Below are 20,403 nucleotides of genomic sequence, written 5' to 3'. Positions count from 1 at the left end.
CTAGGTTTCTCTTCCAACCTCCTATGAGGGGTGGCCAAGAGCATATATTCTTATCTACACTGCACTGATCAGGACAGTCACCCCCACACCCTTAGCACCCCCAACTCCTTTTAGCAGGAGCTGCCTTTCACATCAGGGAGTTGGTCAATATGAAACTACATTAAAATGAGGACTTGCCCTCCTCTTTTATTTTATTTTTTTTTAAAGATTTTATTTATTTCACACACAGAGAGAGATCACAAGTAGGCAGAGAGGCAGACAGAGGGGGAGGAGGAAACAGGCTCCCTGCTGAGCAGAGAGCCCAAGGAGGGACTTGATCCCAGGATTCTGAGATTATGACCTGAGCTAAAGGCAGAGGCTTAACCCACTGAGCCACCCAGGTGCCCCTACCCTCTTGTTTTAGCTGTGGAACTCAATAGCACTTTTTTTCTCCTGGGAGAACCAAAGCTATGGCAATTTCATAATTTGGAAGATGGAGGGGGAGAGGCTGACATTGGCATAACTGTCACCCCTTTGTGACTCATGGACTGGCCCTGAGGCCATGCCTTTTGCTATTTACCAGCTCCTCCATGAGGAGCTCCCCTCCATTCACGAGGTCCTCCAACCAGCAAAAAGAAACCCCCCAGCTGGGAACAACAGCTCTCTGAGGGATTTGAGACTCCCTCTACCCCATACTGACATGCTGGTGGGCAAGTTTACCCCACTTATATAACTCTGGGTTTGAGGCTCAACTCCTGCTGCTGCTTCTATTTTAAATCCCAAAGGGGGAAAAAGCCCTAACCAAACACAACAGTAAACAAGTCTGCCCTGTTTCATGTGGTTAACACCAGACATCTGGAAAGATGGTTTGATCCTGGCAACTTGCATTGTTTTCACGAGCAGCCAAAGAGAATATTTTGAATGTTTGCATTGAGACAAATTGATAGAGAGGCTGTGGTAAGGCCCACTACAAATGAAAAGTGTCTTTGAGTTGGGGAGCCCCTCCCGGTCTCCCCTCTGTCCCTCCCCTTTCTCTTTCCCCTCTCTCCCTCTCCCTTCTCCTAGCTTAGCGAGGAACTGGTTACCCCAGCCCACACACTTGCCCACACCCTCTTTCCTGGCTCACCAGAGACTGCCCTGCCTGCCTTTCCCAGACTGGGCAGGGCTGGTGCCCAGGAGCCAGTGCCCGCTACCATCAGTGCCCACCAGCTTTCAAGTCGGGGGGGGCGCTGCAGTCAAGGAAACCGGGCCAGCATGGAAAACAAAAGCTACCAACTGGGGGACCCACAAGACAACTCATGACACAGTTCTAAGCCTAGGGTCAGGTACAGAAAGCATGCACATGGAGGTGAATATTTAGGAAAACATTTGGATTTTGAACATTTTCGCTGGAACTCTGGTCGGACGACTTGCCTCTCACCGTCCGCACTTGACAGTATTTTCAAAGATGCGGAAGTCCTGCTTCCCCCCGGTGGGGGGGGAGCGGCTGGGTGAAACGTGTCTTGGCTCGCTCAATGTCAGCCCTTTTGACCCGGTCAAGACTTTCCAGACGCGACTTCCTGGGCTTCTTCGGTCCAGCCCAGGTTGGAGGCGGGAGGACGCGACAATCGGGGCCGGGTCCCCGGGGTGCCTCCGGACCCGGGGACTGCCCCGTCACTTGAAACCCCGAAAGATGCCAGGCCTGGCAGAGTGTCTCCGGCGGATCCTCCCCCCTCCGTCCCTCCGTCCCTCCGTCCCTCCGCCCTCCGTCCTCCCCCGCCCCTCGGGTCCAGCGCGGCCTCGGGTGGTATTCGAGCTGGCAAGGGCGGGGAGGGCGGGGAGGCGGGGGCGCGGGGGAGGGACCGGCGAGCGAGCGCCAAAACTCCAGACTGCACAACTGCAGCTTCAAGTGTCTGGCCCCTCGCTCCAGGCCATAATTAATTTGAGATTTATTTTTATTGGAGAACTCGAGTCTCGTCTGACCTTAGCCAAACAAGGCAGCTCGAGCCGCCCCTGGATGCGCTTGAATGCCGGGGAATATTTCTGCAGGAAGGCTCTGTAGGCGCGCCTGCTTTGAATTTGTTTCTCAGACTTCATCTACTCACAGAATGAAGGAAGATTTAGAGCCTCTGCTCGCCCTGCCCGCTCCCCACGCTCGTTCTTGCCTTAGTGCCAAGCGGGTTCAAAACGCTACGTGGGAGGCCGCGGCGGCGGGAGGGCCGGGGGCCGGCGGGCTCTGCTGGGGGAGGGTCTCTGCGCCCCGAGCCCGAGGCGCTCCGGGCCGGGTCCCCAGACCACGCGGCGTCAACGAGGAAATCCCGGGGGAGTCCCAGGCCGACCAGAGAGCGCAGGCTGACAAGAGGTGGAGACCAGCCAGGTGCCGGGACTCTCACCCAGCGGCGGCGCCTAGACGGGGGCCTGGGGTGGGGGGGGGCACGGGAGCATTTCAGCCTCTCCGATCTCTGTCCGCCCTGCCTCCCAGCCGCCCCAAATGGCATTTATTCTAAGTACAGACCTGTGTCCTTGAAACGCTGCTGCAGGACCTGCTGGCCAGATGCTGCCCCTGGGGCGTGTCGGTCGCTGTGAACATTCTGGGGCTAGAAGCCTCCTTTGGTCTGGTTTGGGGGGGCGGGGTGTCTCCTCCAGAACGCAGCTTGGGCTGAACCTGCAGGCTAGGTGGTGAGGGAGCGGGAGCAAGGAGTTTGGAAGACTCGCAAAGAGGAGAAAGTGGAGGACCCAGCCAGTCTCCGCTGGGGTTGACTAGGGGCTTTCTGGCTTGTGCTCCCCGCGCTGGGACTGACAAGGGATTTACACCCTGCAGGGGCAGGATGACTTCCCATATCTACAAGTGGAACATCCAGGTGGAAGGACACACAGTGGGACCTAGGGTTTGAATTCCGGCTCTGCACGTACCAGCTCTGTGGCCTTGAACATGTTTCTTAACCTCTCTGTGCCTCAGTGTCTTCCATCTGTACATGGGTGTTGTGATACAACCTAACCCTCAAAGGGCTTTTCTAAACTTGAAATGAGTGTCTGGAACTTGCCTGACAGCACAATTTTGCCCTTATTTGTATCTTGGCCCCACCTCTTACAAGCTCTGTTATCTTAATCTCTCAATACCTCAGTTTCTCATCTGCAAAATGGATTACCTCCTAGGGTTGTTATTAATATTAAATGAGTTAGTACAAATACAATGTTTAGAACAGGGCCTAGCAAAGGCAAGGACTACCATGATGTTACTACCATTACACACCTACTGCAATGTCTTTGTCCTAAAGAGTCACCCCTCTTCCCTCTCTCCCTTTTCCTCTCTCCTTCCAGCCCCGTACCCTCCCTCAGCACTCTCCTGCGGAATCTCCCTGAGGACTCTTGAGTTCTCAGAACCCAGATCACTGCCGGGTGGCGTGGGCACCCTTGGCTGCTGCAGCCCAGCTAGGCTCCAGGCTCCCGCCCTGGGCGCCGGGGCCGTGCGGTGTTTGTCAACAACCTCGGAGGTTCCTGACACAGAATGGCAGGGGTTTGGCAGCGGGGGACTGTTTGTGCCCCTCTGGCAAATGGTCGATGTAGGGAGCCGGAGGAACAGACCCAAGATTGTCCCTGCTACGCAGACCTTGCGCCGCCATCAATGCACCCCTTTGTGCAACAATACAAACTTTGTGGCTGCTGAAAAATCCATTTTTCCCCCTTGAAAAGAGCTCCTGCAGCGAGCGGCTCCTTTGGCTGCCCACAGCTCCTAGACTGCCGCCTCTCTCCCTGCTCCCCACTCTGGACAGCAATGCTCTCCTGGGCGGGTTTGCTTTCTCTCTGACTCTCCGTTTGGGTCAGTCTCCTGGGCTCCTGCTTGCCCCTCTTGGGACCGTCATCCCGAGGTTTTGGGTCCCCGAGGTGTGTGCACACAGGGGTTGGGAGGTGGTGGTGGGCTGTGGGTAGGAGAGAGACTCCCCACCCCGGGGCCACGTGCAGCCTTTGGGGTAGAGCTGGAAGTGGGAACGCCTTTAGTTTTGAGTACTGGGAGTGCCGGGGTGGGAAGGGTCACAGCCCGCCAAACCTCTCTGGGAAAACTGGACGCCAGGAACCCCGGTGCGCTTTAGTCTCCCTGTGTACGCCCCGCCACCTCCCGAGAGCCCTCCGTCCAGCGATCCATTATATGGATTGTAGACACATCGATTCACTTATTTTTCATTCATTCATTACAGATTAAACACCTCTTACCCGCGCCAAGGCTCCAGGACCTGGCCCCCCAAAGTGACTGTAAAACTTCTTTAGACCTCGGAAGGGGGAGGGAATGGGGGGGTGATACTACCCAGTCTCAACAAATTTCCCTGTAGAGGAATGGGAGGAGGGCCGAATGTAAAAGTTGCGCTTCCTGAGAGCCGCACCCCAACGAGGAGGCCAAGTGCCGGCTGTCCCACTGGTCGGTGACATTCGCCGACGCAGCAGGGAGCTCGGCGCCGGCTAGCAGGTGGGGTGGGGGCCGGAGGGGGCGGAGTTTCACGGATAAGGGGCGGGGCCGGGACTGAGGGGTGGGTTTGCCGAACTCCGGCGGGCTCTTCCTCCTCGGAACTAGGGAAGGCTCAGCCAGCGCCAGCTCCCGGCTGCTACCCGGAAGGAGGGAGGTCGTGCCTGAATCCCTACCCCGGACACCCTCGGCCCCGCCCCACTGGCGGATTTTCATTTAAACGTGTAACCCAGATGTCCTTCCCTCGCTTTGTTTACATTCTTGGGAACTGTTATGAGTGCAAAAAACGTTCTATACGCTGTCAAATGCTGCGCTTTGGAGGGGCGGGTGGGGCCAAGGAAAGGTGTGCTTGAGGACCGACGGGGTGTCGAACCAGTGGAGAAGCGCGTCGCCTTCACATACGCTCGCACACATGCCCAGAGACTCACATGCACACTCCCAAGTACAGGCAGACTCTTAACTTGAAACCTGCTGTGCGCCGGCGGCACGAGCGCAAGACCCACTGGGATCGGACATTGGCTCTCAGTTCAGGGACTGGCATCTGGGCTTCCCTGCCCAACCTTCACCAGGCTCACCCACTTCCAGTCTCCCAAACAGTATCTGCCCGAGAGCCTGCCTCCTCAACCAAGGATTCCCCAGTCTCCAGATCCACCCTCTGACCCAAGAAAGGGGATGGAGGGACCACAGGCCTTGGTGGCAGAGGGGCGGGGGTTATTACCTGTTTAAAGACGCTGTCATGTCTTACCTTGACGTAAGACGATGTGTCGGGGACCGTCTGAAACATCCTGGCTTGGTAAGGAAGGGTGGGGAAGGCCCAAGAACCAGCCTGGGTAGGAGAAACCTCAGTCACCCAACAGTACAACATGGGTGAGAGAGTAGGGGGTCGGAGTGGGGTTAGGTGATGAAGGAGGGAGGCAAAGGGAGAGGACACGAGATTTGGGATGCTTGGATCTGCCTGGGATCCGCCTGGGCCAGCAAGGGAGGATAGGAACTGTTAGGTACTGGGCACCCGCCCTGCGCCTCTGCCTCCAGACCTGAAGGTTGAGAGCCAGCTGAAGCCATTGGGTCTCTTTCCCACAGCCGTGTAACCCTCCCCTACCCACAATCAGAGACACCCATCTCCCCACAGGGGCCTGGGTAGTTTCACACCTGCAGACACCAGGGGACGGGGGACCATCTGAGCCAGAAGACAGAATGCTGCCTGGATAAAGGTAGGTTTCCCCTCGGATGCAGCCTAACGGCCCAGGGACCAGATATTTACAGAGCTGCCAAGCTCAGGCCCTCCAGGCACAGATCTCCTGCCTGGCTCCTCTAAAACCCCAGGACTCTGCCAGAGTCCAGGTGTCCCCCTCTTCCCTGCTGCTGGACCACGTGGGGAGGAAGACTGGCAGAAGCTTCTTGAGGTCTGGGGAGGTCCTTTCCCCCAGCCCCTGCTTCTTAAAGAAAACAGTTTTTACAGCAGAGACAAAGACAATGAATAACGCAGCCTTACTTCTAGTGGCAGAGGAGCTGGTGTCTGAAGTCTGAGTAATTGGGCTGGCCGGGTCAGAAACCACCCTAGAATGCCAGGTGCCTCTGCGTGAGTCTCCCCGTGTCTTGCCAAGTCCGGCGGCTGTCTCTCTCCCCTCTTCCCGTCCTTCTCTTAAACCATCTTTAACGTGGCAGCGTGCGGCTTCTCCGGCAGCCAATGTGTTTCTGATAAAGCACTTTTCTCCTCACTAACAAATTCCAGCTTTTCGGCTCCTGAAGCCACAACACACATACGCGAGTTCAGGGACCAGGTATGTTCCTTTGGGCTCCTAGATTCCCATTCCCTGCCTCTATCCCCGGGGTCCTTGTGGAGAGTGTCCCCCATTTTCTCTGAAAGTTGGAATGGAATTTGCAGGAAAAAAAAAAAAAAGTGAGGGGGGAGCCGGGGAAGAGAGAAAAGAAAGTGCCGGAGAGAAAGAGAGAGTCGGTGGAGAAAGGGGCGCCACTAACCCCCTGCATTCCCCCAAGGATCTCACACACGGGAGCGCTCACCTTAGATACCCTTTCCTGTTTGGCCAGCCGGAGCAGAAGTCCAGCAACTCCAGGATGTTCGAGTTCTGGGTGCCAGTTCTCTGCGCCTAGAGCCCCCGATCCTCGGTGCCCTATTAAACCTGCTGGCTGCCCGGAGTCAAAATGTACCTTCCTCTTCAGTGCCTTCACACAGCCAGCCTCAGTCCTAGTATGAGCTGGGGTGGGGGGGTGTGCATAGAAACCACTTGGTCTGTGCGCCCTGCAGCTCTCCTCCCTGATGTCTCTCTTCATCCCACTCCCCCTTCCTCTCTCTTTTCCCGTCTTTTAACTTGATTTCCGTTTTCTTATCAATATTTCAACTGCTGTCTGATGAATTGTTCTAATAGACAGCCACCCATCTGTCCCTCACTGCTTTTCCAGAAACCTCACGGTAGTGCTAGGAAATGTCAAGGAATACTGGGAACCACACACATACTACAGATATAAAGCCAAGGGGAGACACGGAGACCCTGGCCTGCTTTTATGTGATTAGCTTTAAATGATTGCTGTGCAAATAATTTTTTTCTCAGACTTAAGCAATGTGATGGAAGTCCTCTTGGCTTTTTCAAGCCCTTAAGTTCAGTTTACTTACAGGTGACTCTTCCCCTTACTTGGACCTCCCCGGAATACATCATTTTCCGACCCATGATTTCTAGGCATTGTCTATATGAGCAAGGAGATTTGCAAATGTCAGAAGCAACCCTATTAAGGAGTTTCAATTTTAAATTACATATAACAACACCCTTGCTCAGGAGTCCTTTTTGGGTCCTTGAGTTTGTGGTTTTTTGTTTTTGTTTTTGTTTTTTTAAATTTTGGAATCTGGCTTGCTTCTTCATTTCAAGACCAGGTCTTGAATGGGGCTCAGATTTCTGAGTTCTTGTCCACATTCGCTGTTTTAGTTGCCCAGTCCAGGGCCATTCTCCACAAAACGGCTGGGCCTTGCCATGCCGATGCATTGCCTGTGTGCTCCCTCCCAGGCTGGTGGTTTCCACACCCTTCCATGACTTTGCATCTCCTGAGCCTCCAGTAACCAGGAGCTTTGCACCAGACCTCTGTCCAGAGCCCTTGGCAGGGACCAGAGCAGCTGAACTTGGGTGTGCATTGTTGGGGGTGGGGCGAAGCCAAGTGGGGGCTGTGTGACAGGTAAGGGTAGAGTGTGTCATTTGTAAGAAGAAAACCATAGCTTCAGTTCCCTCTGAGAATTAGCCTCAGTTTCTCAAGCCATTCCCTCCTCGTTCTTTCTTGGGTACCCAGACCCTGCTGGCTGCTTTGGTTCTGGACACGAGAAAATTAACTTGGTACCTGCTCCCTCTCCGCCTCCCTGCTCCCCACCCCTCAGCTGGCTCTGGAAATTTCTGACCAAAAGCAATTGCTAGGATTCCATTTCTGGAGAAAGCACACTTATCACCCAGATCTCCCCACGTGGGGGGTATGAAGACTGGCGGCAGGGTTATTCATTATTTCCTTCTCAACAATATCCCGATTTTTCTCTCCGTCCCTCCCCCAAAGCTCAACATATTGAAACATTTTGCTGCTTAATAAGAGCAGCCGGGAGAGCTCTGGGGTGAAAGGCCAGCCCGGGACCGTGACTGGGGCTGCCTGGGCTCGGGGCTGACGGCCAGGCTGCCCCCACCCTGCACATTCCTGACCATTGCTTAGGAAAACAAGAGAGGCTTGGGGAGGGGAGGGGCCTGAAGTACAAGGGCCTGTGCCCCATAGTTTTGTTCCTGGGATTCCGTGCAGAGGTTGGTGGTCTTCCTTCCCAAAGGGAACAAACACTATTCCAAACAACCACAAATGAAACAGAAGGTGCTCCTCTGTCGGGCAACACATCCCAGACCAGTGTCATGCTTTTTAAGGAGAGGTTCTTTGCAGCACAGCTGGAGATTTGAAATTGCTTTCTTTTCAACATCCCCACCCGCCCCCCACCCCACCGTCTCCTTTCTTTTCTTGAAAGGGGACTTCCAAAGAGACGGCTTGAGTACCTGCTTCAGATTTTCAACTCTTCTTTATGTTTCAGAGTTGTTATCACACCCTTATTCATAGACCTCTCCATCCAAGGTTGGCCTCCCTTCCTTAGACCGTAAGCTCCCTGAAGGCAGGTGTTGCTTTCTTTTCCTTCCCGGCTGGATACCCCGGGTCCACAGTGAAATTGACAAGCATTGAAGTGGGACAATTTCTTAACTCTGTCTCTTCTTCTGAACAATAGGGAAAACAAAACAAAGCCAAGCCATCACACTGTTACTAAGTGAAAACTGACAGGCACATTTCACCTGAGTACAGTAATTCATTTTCTGCTTTGCAGGGTGGGAGAAAGTCAGGGCTCCTGGGTGGTGGACTTTATTTTTACATAAATAGTTTAACCAGGGATCATGAGATCCTCCGTCTCTGACAGAGGTGTCCTCTGCTAGTTCTATATCAAACCCTTCAGTGTTATGTGTGTGTGTGTGTGTGTGTGTTGTGCACACCCACGCATGGATGGCCTCCTATTTCCTCCTCTTCATGTAATTTTAAGAGCTAGAATGGGCATTCGCGCTGAGGATCATGCAAATAAATAAAATCTTGGTGGTCCTGGAAAAACAGATGAGCTGAAAATGAAGTGGACTTGATCTGGACTCCCTTTCAGCTAGGGTTTCGGAGCAGGACCTATTTGCACACTTGAGGGGGTGGGGAGACTTGTGGAGGCCCACCCAGGGAGTGCTGGCAGCCCTAACCACCCTGTCTGGGAGCAGGGGTGGGGTGGGATTAGGACCCAGGCTATCTCATCCTCCAGAAAGATACGGCCAACTCCCTTTGTCACCTGGAGCCTTCAATTTGCCAGAAGAAAATTGTTGAAATTGGTAACAGCTGCCATAAGATGGAGCCTAAGAAAGGAGAGAATGAAGGGAAAGGGGCAGGAAGACTCATTAAAGCCAGCTTATCCCTCTAACTGCTTCCAAAGGGAAAGGGGCGGGGCTCTCTTGCTCCCTGGTTATTGCCTCCTTGCCAGCCCATACCAGGCTGCCTCCTTGGGCCATTGATTTGCAACCCAGAGCCTGGTCATTAGCAAGTGACTCTGATGTTGACTTTAGGAGCTTGGGAGATTGGAATCCAAAAAACACATTCATTAGGGGAGAAGAGTTGGTTATCTTGGGTGGGGGGGGGGTGCCACCTTGGGTTCTATGATTCTCAGCAAGTCCATGAGGACCTAGTGTCCCTATTTGGCTAATGAGAGAGTTACAACTAGACCATCATGAGATGCCTTCCAATAATTCTGTGAGATTATTTGACCTGGGAAAGCATGTGAATCAAAGGCAAATTAATGTTCTAGGGTTAGAAACTTTGGGTTCCAGTTTTAGTTCTGCCTCTAATGAATAGTGTTATGAACTGAATTGTGTCCCTCTGAAATCCATATATTAAAGCCCTTACCACCAGTAATTCGGAATGTGAATGCATTTGGAGACAGGGCCTTTACAGAGATAAATAAGGTAAAATGGGTGGGCCCCAATCCCTTAGGACTGGGGTCCTTATAAGAATAGATTAGTACACAGTGCTAAGCCAAGGAGAGAGGCCTCAGGAGAGGGCAAACCTACTTGGGAACTTGATCTTGGATTTCTAATCTCTAGAACAATGAAAAAACAAATTTCTGTTGTTTAAGCCACTAATACTTTGGTATTTATTATGGCAGCCCTAGCAAACTAATGCAAGTGGGGAATAGTACTTTGCCATGATTTGGTTTCCTCAAGCAAGTAAAAGAATTGACCATGTTGACACACTTTACTCAACTCTTCTGGAACCCTCCAAAAGAACTGCCATCCACAGTGTTTTTGGTCCTGTGTAGCCGTGTATAAAGCAGTATTCTGATCTTTGTGGTTCTTTCCACCCCAAATAAAGACTTCAATGACACTGAGTTTCAGTGTCCTCCACATTTTCTGTTCCCTTTGCTTTTAATGATGGGAAGGAAGGAAGTTGCTTCCTGCTCTCCCATCAAGCAATTTCAGGTTTTAAAGGGTAGCCAGCAAGATGTCATGCTCCTTATCTCTCATTATTTGTGTCCTCTTGTAGCCCTTGAAGGCTGAAAACCTACACTGAGCTCCTGGAAATTACAAAGAGAGAGAAGAAGTGGGAAATCTGCTCAGAGTGATAAGTCCAGGAAATGGAGGCAGTGAGTAGAACAGGCTCCATGAGAAGAGCTACCAGACTGGGGCACTTTGGATTCTGACGCGTGTGAGCGGGTCGGTCCTTTGATTCCCATCACATACCAACACACATACACACATACACACATTCATGCATATCCTCAGCGTAACAGAGAGGATCTTGGGATGGGATAGCATAGGGTGCAAAATAAGGAGATTTCAGAGCAAGGATGGAGATCTGCCAGATCAAGAGATCTGTGATCTGATCAGACAAAAGAAAGGGCCTCTCCTAAGCTAACTGATTCAACCCTCACCCCCACCTGCAGATCAAACACATACAAAGTTCCCGAGGACAGGAGCGCCTGGGTGGTTCAGTTGATACGAGTCCCACTCTCACCTTGAGCTCTGGCCATGATCTCAGGGTCTTGGGATCGAGCCCTGCACTTAGTGTGGAGTCTGTTTGAGATTCTCTCCCTCTGTTCCTACCCCCTACTCCCACACCCAGCCCACTCTCTCTCTAAGGAAAAAAAAAAAAAGAAGTTTCCCAGGACTGTGGATGAAGAGGTGAGGACAAATAAGACGATGCATTAAGGCAACGAGGAGCTTTTAGGACCAAAGATTTTTATATACATTATATTCCTTCCTTCAACCCCCTTAGCAAATTTTCTCTCCTTAAGTTCTCTCTCCATGAATATCAATTAATTAATTTTATTAGATAATCCCTCAACCCTGTTCTATCTTAAATTTTTATAATTCTAAAGAGCATTTTACTAGTCTCATCTATAATTATAAATGTTTTAGTTTATTGGGAGACATCGTTCATCCTTGCTCCTGTTTTAAAAGAGAAAAGAGAAAACTGAGATAAGAGTTAGCTGGGCCAAGGCCAGTCCTTCATAATCATTCCAGTATGGTTGCAGGTTGGGTGATGCTTTTTCTGATTGAATGGAATAATTCATTCATGTATCCGTTCATTCATTTGTGTTCTAGGGGTAGGAAAATGGGTCATGGAAAGGGCCTGTGTAGTATCACTTTGCTACCTCTAAGAAGGCAAAGGTTTGCAAAGGTTTCATGTTATCTTTGCTTTATTGACCTGGACTGACTCAACCCTTAGAAGAAGAAAGAGAACAGCATTAATGAAAGCATCAAGTTCAGAACCCCTTGTAGAAGGAGTCGCCATCACAGTGTTAGGGGGAATGAATCAGGGATAGTAAAGGATTCAAAAGGGTTGAGTGTGACAACTGTACGTCCACCACAACTTTGAGGTGAAGGGTGATTGTATTAATTGAGAACAAAACAACCCTTTGGGATGCCGTTGAGAAAAATGCCACAGAAGTAAAAATATGCTGACTCTGGCTACCAAGGACACCAGAGCAGTGTTGTCTGAAATAGTGACGCTATTATTCATTGCTCCCTGCCAGCCTTTATAATTCCAATTTATAAAAGAAAAAGGGGGGTGTGCCTGGGTAGCTGAGTCAGTTAAGTGTCTGCTTTTGGGTAAGGTCATGATCCCATGGTCCTGGGATAGAGCCCCGCATGGGGCTCCCTGCTCAGCGGGGAGCCTGCTTCTCCCTCTGTCTCTGCTGCTCCTTCTGCTTCTGCTCTCTGGCTCGCACCTCTTTCTCAAATAAATAAATAAAATCCTCAAAAAGAAAAAAGAAAAAAACCTAGACAAAAATCGAGCCGGACCCATGCCAATTATATCTGACACAAAGGTCTTTAGGGTATGCTTTTTTAATGGAGGTGATAGGATTGAGATAAGGTGTGGGGGGTACTTGAATAAAGACAGATATCAATAATGCCCCTAATACTAATAGCTAGGGATAGTCTTTTGAGAACTGAGTTGCTTTCCACAAAGCGCTTCCAACTTATAGATGGAAAAGATGCTCTGTACCTGCTTGTCTGATCAAATACTGGTCTGCTGTGTCATTATTATTATTTTGGTGACCCTCAACTTCGATAGATGGGGACAGTGGGGTCCTGGAGAGAGCACAGTCACTCACTATTACTTCAATGCACGTCATAGCTGAACACAAAACAATGTCCCCCACTTAACACAATAAACACTGGGGACTCACTGCCTTGTGAGTTCCTCTCAGGGAACCTGCTTTCCCTAGATAAGAGATCAAAAGTCGAGGGTGTGTTTTCATTTTCTTGGTGTATGTTTTTAGATCAGACTTTGTGAAGTAAGGTGTCTCCTAGATTTTTGGCCAAGCTCAAGGGGAATATAGATTTATTACGAATCTTCGTTTCTCTTTTTAAAAGCTCAGATTTGTGAGCGATGCACGGATGAACTGAATATTTGACTGTGAAATTCTCATTGCGCCAGAGTGATTGGTAATGTGGAGGTGGGCAGAGTGGGAAGTATGTTTCACACTCGGTGGACCCTGCTCGCTAACTTCTGTGGGTCATGATTTTGGTTCTACTTTATAAAAATTGACAAGCCGGGGAGGGGTGGAATGAAGTGGGTCTTGAAGAAATTGGTAAGTGTGTCATGTCCCCTCCAGTCCTTACGTCTCCCTTCTCCAAGTTCTGACCCAGGGGTGGATCGGCCAGTGCGGCTCCCAGACTGTGCTTGATTTCAAATGGAGCTAGTTCCACATGTCCTTTTCTGACTCAGCTAGCCACTGAGCTAGTGAGCTGTCTTGTGTTTGGAGATCCCTACCTTTTGCACTCTGCTTAACTGTTTATAGAAGCAGCACCAGCAGTGAAAAAGCAAAGCCAAGGAGGAGGGCTCCCGTGGAAAATTTGATGGGTCCACTGAGTCAAGACTCAAATGGGTTCCATGACTTCAGTTACGAGCTTGGGGAACCAGCTACCCCAATCTCCGCCCCCCCCACCCCCCAAACCGCATGCCTAGATGAGTCTCTTAACTTGCTTAGGGATTCCTGGGGTGAGAATTCCACTGCTGGTCAAACTTCAGCAAGCTGTCTGCAATGGTTTTCTTCTGACAAGGGTAGATGGTCAAATTTTTCAGTTGGGGAGGCTTTTTGATTTGGAACCAAACCGAATTTTGGCTTGCATCTCTAGAAAAGAAACTGGTCATGGCTGTGGGGCCCAGAACCCTGAGAGATGATAAGCATTTGCAATCTTGAGTGCTTATCTCCTGCTGTATCTGGGCTTCTTGCATTTATAAAGTAAATCGGGAAATCTCACCACAACAGGCTTTCCTGTGAGGAGGCTGGCATTTCCTGCCTGACCCACTGGGGACAGGAATGGAGGGAACATGCTGCTGATGTCAGGTTTCCTCATTTCAACCCCGCAGCTGCTGCGGGGAGTAGGGGGTGGTGGGGGGTGGAGGGTGGGGAAGAAGGGACCCACCGAGATCAGCTAGGGTGTGAGTTGGAGTGAAGGAGATCATTGTTTTCCTGATACACTTTTCATAGAGCTTTCTGACACATAAAATAAGAAAAGAGCCCACCCGTCATTATGTGTTTGAATCCACATACACACGGACACATGGTACATATGTGTGTTGTGTGGGTATTTAGCTACTTGCTTTGATGAAAGCAACACAATTCTGACAAACTACTATTAAATCAGTTGTATTAAAATTACGTTGCGTATTATGCACCAGGGAAACATTCCTATGCATTCCACAGTCTTGCCTTTAAAAAATGTCATAAACAAATAATGCTTTTGTAAAGAGAAGTGCCTCTCCCCACTTCTTGCATTTAACTTCAGGGTCAATTTTTATTCCAATTTTCATATGTGTGCTATTGAGAAGATCACTTGTGTTAATAAAAAAATTGCACATATTGCCTCTGTTAAATGAAAGATATGAATGTGTGTAGAAAATCTGATCTTGTTCTACTATTGTAATGTCTATGTATTTTATGTAGCACTTAGAGTCATATGTCATTGGATGGACCCTAGAGAAATTCATGCTCAATTTCCAGATGAAGAAACAGACTCTGAAGCAGAAATTGCTTCATTTAAATATGGTATTTCATTTAAATACATTTAAGTATGTTATTTAAGTATTTAAATATCCAAACATTTAAATATCTTATTTCATTAAGCAACATGATTATTGTTATCACCACCTTTTTTCACGGTGAAACAGAATCATATGTGAGAAACTTCAATCTCTTAGAATCATCTCGTATATTATCTAAGTAACGTGTTACAGACATTATCTATAATTATATAAGTAATTTCTCATGCTTTGCCGGAGGAACCACAGGGCTTGGCTAGAACTTAGGTCTTTTCCCTTCTCATCTTCTGTTTCCTTGTTGAGTTTCCATCAACATGGTTCATGAGCTTCCCATCTCCTTTAAAAGGTGGTGAGGTTGCTCAACATCACTGCCAATCCACTGATTTCATAACTCTTTTTTCTCTTCCATGTTTAAAACACTTAGTGTTTCTTTCTCTTTCCCTTCCTTCCATCCCAGGAGGAAGGGTTGTAAAGATAGGAGAGAGTGATAGTTCATGCATACGCACCCAATCTTTCTTAATGTTACTATATTACATAACCATGGTCTCATTACCCAAAACTAGTATTAATGCAATACTATTAACTAAACTTCGGACTCTTCAGATTTCATCAGTTTTCCTGCAATATCCTTATTCTCTTCCAGGGCTCAGTCCAAGTCCCTATGCTGTTTAATTGTCAGGTATCCTTAGCCTCTTTCCATCTGCGGTAGTTCCTTGGTCTTAAATTCTGTTGCATGACTTCAACACTTTTGAAGGGCATTGGTGAGGTATGATGTAGAATGCCTCTCAATTTGGGTTTGTTTGAAGTCTTACCATGTTTAGCTAGAGATATGTATTTTGGGGAGGAACACCATTGAGGTGATATGCCTTTTACAGCACATCATCCTGGAGGGTCCATGACATTGATGTCTTCTTACTAGGGATGCTGACCTCGAGCACTTGATCAACGTGGTGTTGGCCAGGGTACGCCACTACAAAGTTACTATTTTTTCCCTTCACAATTATCAAGAATTGGAAAGGGGAAGGAGTTACATTGTCATTAACAAGTATTTCTGGGCCCCGGTGGGGTGGGGGTGGCTATCTTGAGACAATGCAAATATCCTCCCATCCCCAATCCCTGACCAGCACTGGGATTTGCTTTCCATGCTCAAAGTTTTGTCAGTTTCACTATGTCCTATAAATGTAAACTTTGGGTCTACTTCCTTCTCTGGTAGGTGTATTTCAGATTTATTCATATTGGTGTATGAACTAGTAGTGTGTACCTTTTCATTGCTAAGCAGTATTTTTTTGTTGGTAGTACTCATACAGAGGCACCATGTTTTGATGATCTATTCACCTATTGGAGGACATCTAGGCCATTTCCAAGTTTTGGTGGATATGAATAAAGCTATAAATATTTGCGTATAGGTTTCTGGTTGTGTGTAAGTTTCCAGTTTGCTTGGGTAAATATCAAGGAGTGAGATTTCTGGGCTTTATGGTTAATGAACGTCTAGCTTTATAGAAGAAACTGCTAAACTCTTTTCCCAAGATGTTGTGCCATTTTGCCTTTCTACCAATAGGTTTGAGAGCTCTACTTGCTTTTAACACTTCTGAGCACTTGGGCGCTTGGTTGTAATTTGCACTTACCTAATACCTAACCATTCTGGATATTTTTCATGTGTGTGTGCGTGTGCTTGCATCCACACATCTTCTTTGGTGAAGAGCTTTTTCATGTCTTTAGTCTAGGATTTTGTTGTTTCGTTCTTGTTGACTTTTTATTTTATTATTATTTTTTTTTAAAGAAGGCTCCACACCCAACATGGAGCCCATCATTGGGCCTGAACTCACGACCTTGAGAACAAGACCTGAACTGAGACCCAGAGCTGGGCATTTAACTGACTGAGCCACCCAGGGGCCCTGAGTTCTTATTGAATTTTGGGAGTTCTTCATATTCCCTGGAAACACATTCGTTATCACATTTATTTTTTAAGTGATTTTATTTATTTATTAGAGAAAGAGAGAGAGAAAGCAAAGTAGGGTGAGAGGCAAAGGGAGAAGCAGACTCCTGGCTGAGCAAGGGCCCAATGCGGAACTCGATCCCGAGACTCCAGGAGGATCATGACCTGAGATGAAGGCAAATACTTAACTGACTGAGCCACCCCGGTGCCTCTATCACAATAATGTTTGCAAATATTTTTTCCATTTTGTGTATTGCCTTTTGAGTCTCTTAATGTCTTTCTCTGAGCAAAAGTTTTAAATTTTGATAAAGCCTGGTTTATATTTTTTTCTGAGTCTTGTTTTGATTGTCATATCTAAAAACTCTTTGCCCTACCTATAGTCATGGAGATATTCCCCTATGTTTTCTTCTAGAAGTTGGATAGCTTTAAATTTTACATTTCAGCCTTTAATGTATTTTGAATTAATTTTTGTATAAGACTGAGGTATTTATAATGGTTCATTATTTAATTACTTAATATTTTGCATATAGATATCTAAATGTTTCAGTATTATTTGTTGACAAGACTATCTTTTCTTTATTGAATTGTCTTCCTACCTGTCTCAAAAATCAGTTGACTGTCAACAAAACTAAAAGACAACCCATAGAATGGGAGAAAATATTTGCAAATGACATATCAGATAAAGGGTTGGTCTCCAAAATCTATAAAGAACTTGTTAAACTCAACACACAAAGAACAAATCATCGAGTCAAGAAATGGGCAGAACACATGAACAGACATTTCTCCAAAGAAGACATACAAATGGCCAACAGACATGAAAAAATGCTCAACATCACTTGGTATCAGGGAATACAAATCAAAACCACAGTGAGATACCACCTCACACCAGTCAGAATGGCTAAAATTAACCAGTCAGGAAATGATAGGTGTTGGCAAGGATGTGGAGAAAGGGGAACCCTCCTACACTGTTGGTGGGAATGCAAGCTGGTGCAGCCACTCTGGAGAACAGTATGAAGTTTCCTCAAAAAATTAAAAATAGAGCTACCCTATGACACAGCAATTGCACTACTGGGTATTTACCCCAAAGATACAGATGTAGTGATCTGAAGAGGCACCTGCTCCCCAATGTTTGTAGCAGCAATGTCCACAATAGCCAAACTATGGAAAGAGGCCAGAGGTCCATTGACAGATGAATGGATGTGGGGTGTACACACACACACACACACACACACACACACACACACACTGGAATATTACTCAGCCATCAAAAAGTGAAATCTTGCCATTTGCAATGACATGGTGGAACTGGAGGGTATTATGCTAAGTGAAATGAGTCAATGACAGAAAGACAATTATCATAACATTTTATTCATATGTGGAATTTAAGAACAACAGAGGAGCATAGAGGAGGGGAGGGATAAATAGAACAAGACATAATGAGATAGGGGGATAAACCATAAGAGACTCTCAACCATAGGAAACAAACTGAGGGTTGCTGGAGGGGAGTGGGGGGGTAAAGGGATGGGGTACTGGGTGATGGGCATTAAGCCCAATGAACACTGGGTGTTATATACAACTGTTGACTCACTGAACTCTACCTCTGAAACTAATAATACACTATATGTTAATTAATTGAATTTAAAATAAAAAAAAGTTGACTATATTTGTGTGGGTGTATTTATGAGTTCTCTATTCTGTTCTATTGATCTGTATGTCTAACCTTTTGCCAATACCACATGGCCTTGACTACAGTAGCTTTGTAGTGAGTCTTAAAATCATAGTATGTATGGATAACATGAGTCCTGTGCCTTTGTTCTTTTGCAGGATGGTTTTGGCTACTCAAGTGCCTTTGTCTTTCTATATAAATTTTAGATTCTCCTTGTCGATATCTCAACAAGACTGCTGAGGTTGTGTTTGAGATTGTGATGGGCCTAGAGAAAACTGAGGGAACTGACATTTAAACAATTTCCAGAAACATAAAATTTGCATGCATCTTGTTCTTTTTTTTGTTGTTTACTAAGTATTTAATTTATTTATTTGAGAGAGAGAGAGAGAGAACGCAAAGAGGGGGAGGGCCGGAGGGAAACAGGCTCCCCGAGGAGCAAGGAGACCAATTTGGGGCTTGATCCCAGGACCCCGAGATCATGACCTGACCCAAAGGCAGTCGCTCAACTGCCTGAGCCACCCAGATGCCCCTTGTGTTCATCTTCTAAAGAATTTATACAACACTGGTGTTCATTGCTGCATCTGACCTTGTTGTACTATTTTTGCTCAATTTGTCACTAAGTTGTCCTAAGTGGCTAAGATGAGCCCCAAATATCAGTATTTAGCATTACATAAATTGTTCTGTACTGAGACATAAAATATAAGCCTAAATATATCCTTGATTATCAAGGAATGGGGATGTAATTCTCAAAAAAAAAAAAAAAATCATGCAATGCAGTACATACAAAAAGACTCATTTGTACCTATATTTTTATTATATAAACAACATAAAAGATATTCTTTTAACTACTGGAATACTCCTTGAAAAGAATTAAATATGTAGAAATTTGAGTATCTATTAAGAGCTCAGAAATCTGATTGACTAACAGTGCTGTCAAGAATGATTTCACAATTACAATTAAACTTCCACCACCAACCGTACTATGAAGCAATATAGTGTGGTTGGTAATATTCTAGCTTTGGGTCAAATAGACCCAGGTTTGTGTAATGGTTCCTCGTTGACAAAGAGTTCTAATATGTCAAAAAATTCTAATAAAGATTAACTTATTTTATGTATTAAAGTACTCAGCACAATGTCCAGAACCTGATTCTCAATAAATATTAGCTATATTAATAACGAGCTTTTTATGTTAAATGTTTCAAATATTTTTTATTGTCACTGATGAAATTTGGTTATGCCAACCTCTAAAGAATTCAGTAGCTACAGTCGCTAAAACGGACCTATTCTGGGGACGCCTGGCTGGTTCAGTCAGAAGAGCATAGGACTCTTGATCTTGATCATGACTTCTAGCCCCCACATCGGGTGTAGAATTTACTTAAATAAATAAAACTTTAAAAGCTTACCTATTCTGAAATGTAGTAACATCCCCAGAAAAACTTCTAATAAAAAAAAAAATCACTGAATTATTTCCATTGAAATCAGTCTCAATTCCAGGGATGTATTCGTAAATTGTTAATTTTTGTAAAAACCGGAAGTATAAGTAACTGAATGCTGACTGATTTTTAAACAAAGGGAGGTAGCCTCATAATCTAATAGTATTCCTGAACTAATTATTATTTTTTTAATTTTTTAAAGATTTTATTTATTTATTTGACAGACAGCAAGAAAGGGAACACAAGCTGGGGGAGAGGGAGAGGGAGAAGCCGGCTTCCTGCTGAGCAAGGAGCCCAATGTGGGGCTCCATCCCAGGACACTGGGATCATGACCTGAGCCAAAGGCAGACTCTTAACGACTGAGCCACCCAGGTGCCCCGCCTGACCTAATTATCAAGGTAAGAAAACTCTCTTCAGTTTACAGGCACACACACACACACACACACAAACACACACACACGCACACACACACACACACATTGTGATAGGCTGAAAAGTGAGATGTGTTTGGCTTTAGGAATTCATCTAATTGAGCTTATAAACAATTCTGTTTAGTGACTCTAAAGAAAATCTTTCAGTCTCTCACTCTTTTTGCATGATTGTAGGAAAAGCTGCCTCTGTTGTGCCTCACATTTTCATCATTTAAGTGGATGAGTGTCCAGACATGGGGGAAATTTGATCAGAATCAGCACTGGCCACAGACGAGAGCCGAATATAACATGTTGGTAAAAGGGGTCTCTGTCACCACCTCTGGAGGACTGTGTCCTCCTTTTAGATCCCTAACATGTCAGAGTTGCTGGAAACTGAGGACAAAAGGGAAGCGGTTTGCAGTCCAGTTTTTCCATTTGGGGCAGGAGCA

The 20,403-nt window shown here is 46.9% G+C and overlaps 1 long non-coding RNA gene across 1 annotated transcript; it reads right to left on the bottom strand.

Annotated features, from left to right (window-relative positions):
• Positions 1 to 4,247: 4,247 nt before the first annotated feature.
• LOC116874280 lies at positions 4,248 to 6,453 on the bottom strand. The gene is made up of 3 exons (XR_004383959.1): positions 6,440 to 6,453; positions 5,163 to 5,243; positions 4,248 to 4,280 (listed from the first exon to the last, which is right to left on the bottom strand). It is a non-coding gene; the product is annotated as an uncharacterized LOC116874280 (long non-coding RNA).
• Between the last annotated feature and the right edge of the window lie 13,950 nt (positions 6,454 to 20,403).

This window comes from Lontra canadensis, unplaced genomic scaffold, assembly GCF_010015895.1.
Source record: "Lontra canadensis isolate GAN:19392208 unplaced genomic scaffold, GSC_riverotter_1.0 scaffold36, whole genome shotgun sequence".
Taxonomy (NCBI): domain Eukaryota; kingdom Metazoa; phylum Chordata; class Mammalia; order Carnivora; family Mustelidae; genus Lontra; species Lontra canadensis.
This window is presented reverse-complemented; position numbering and strand designations above follow the sequence as displayed.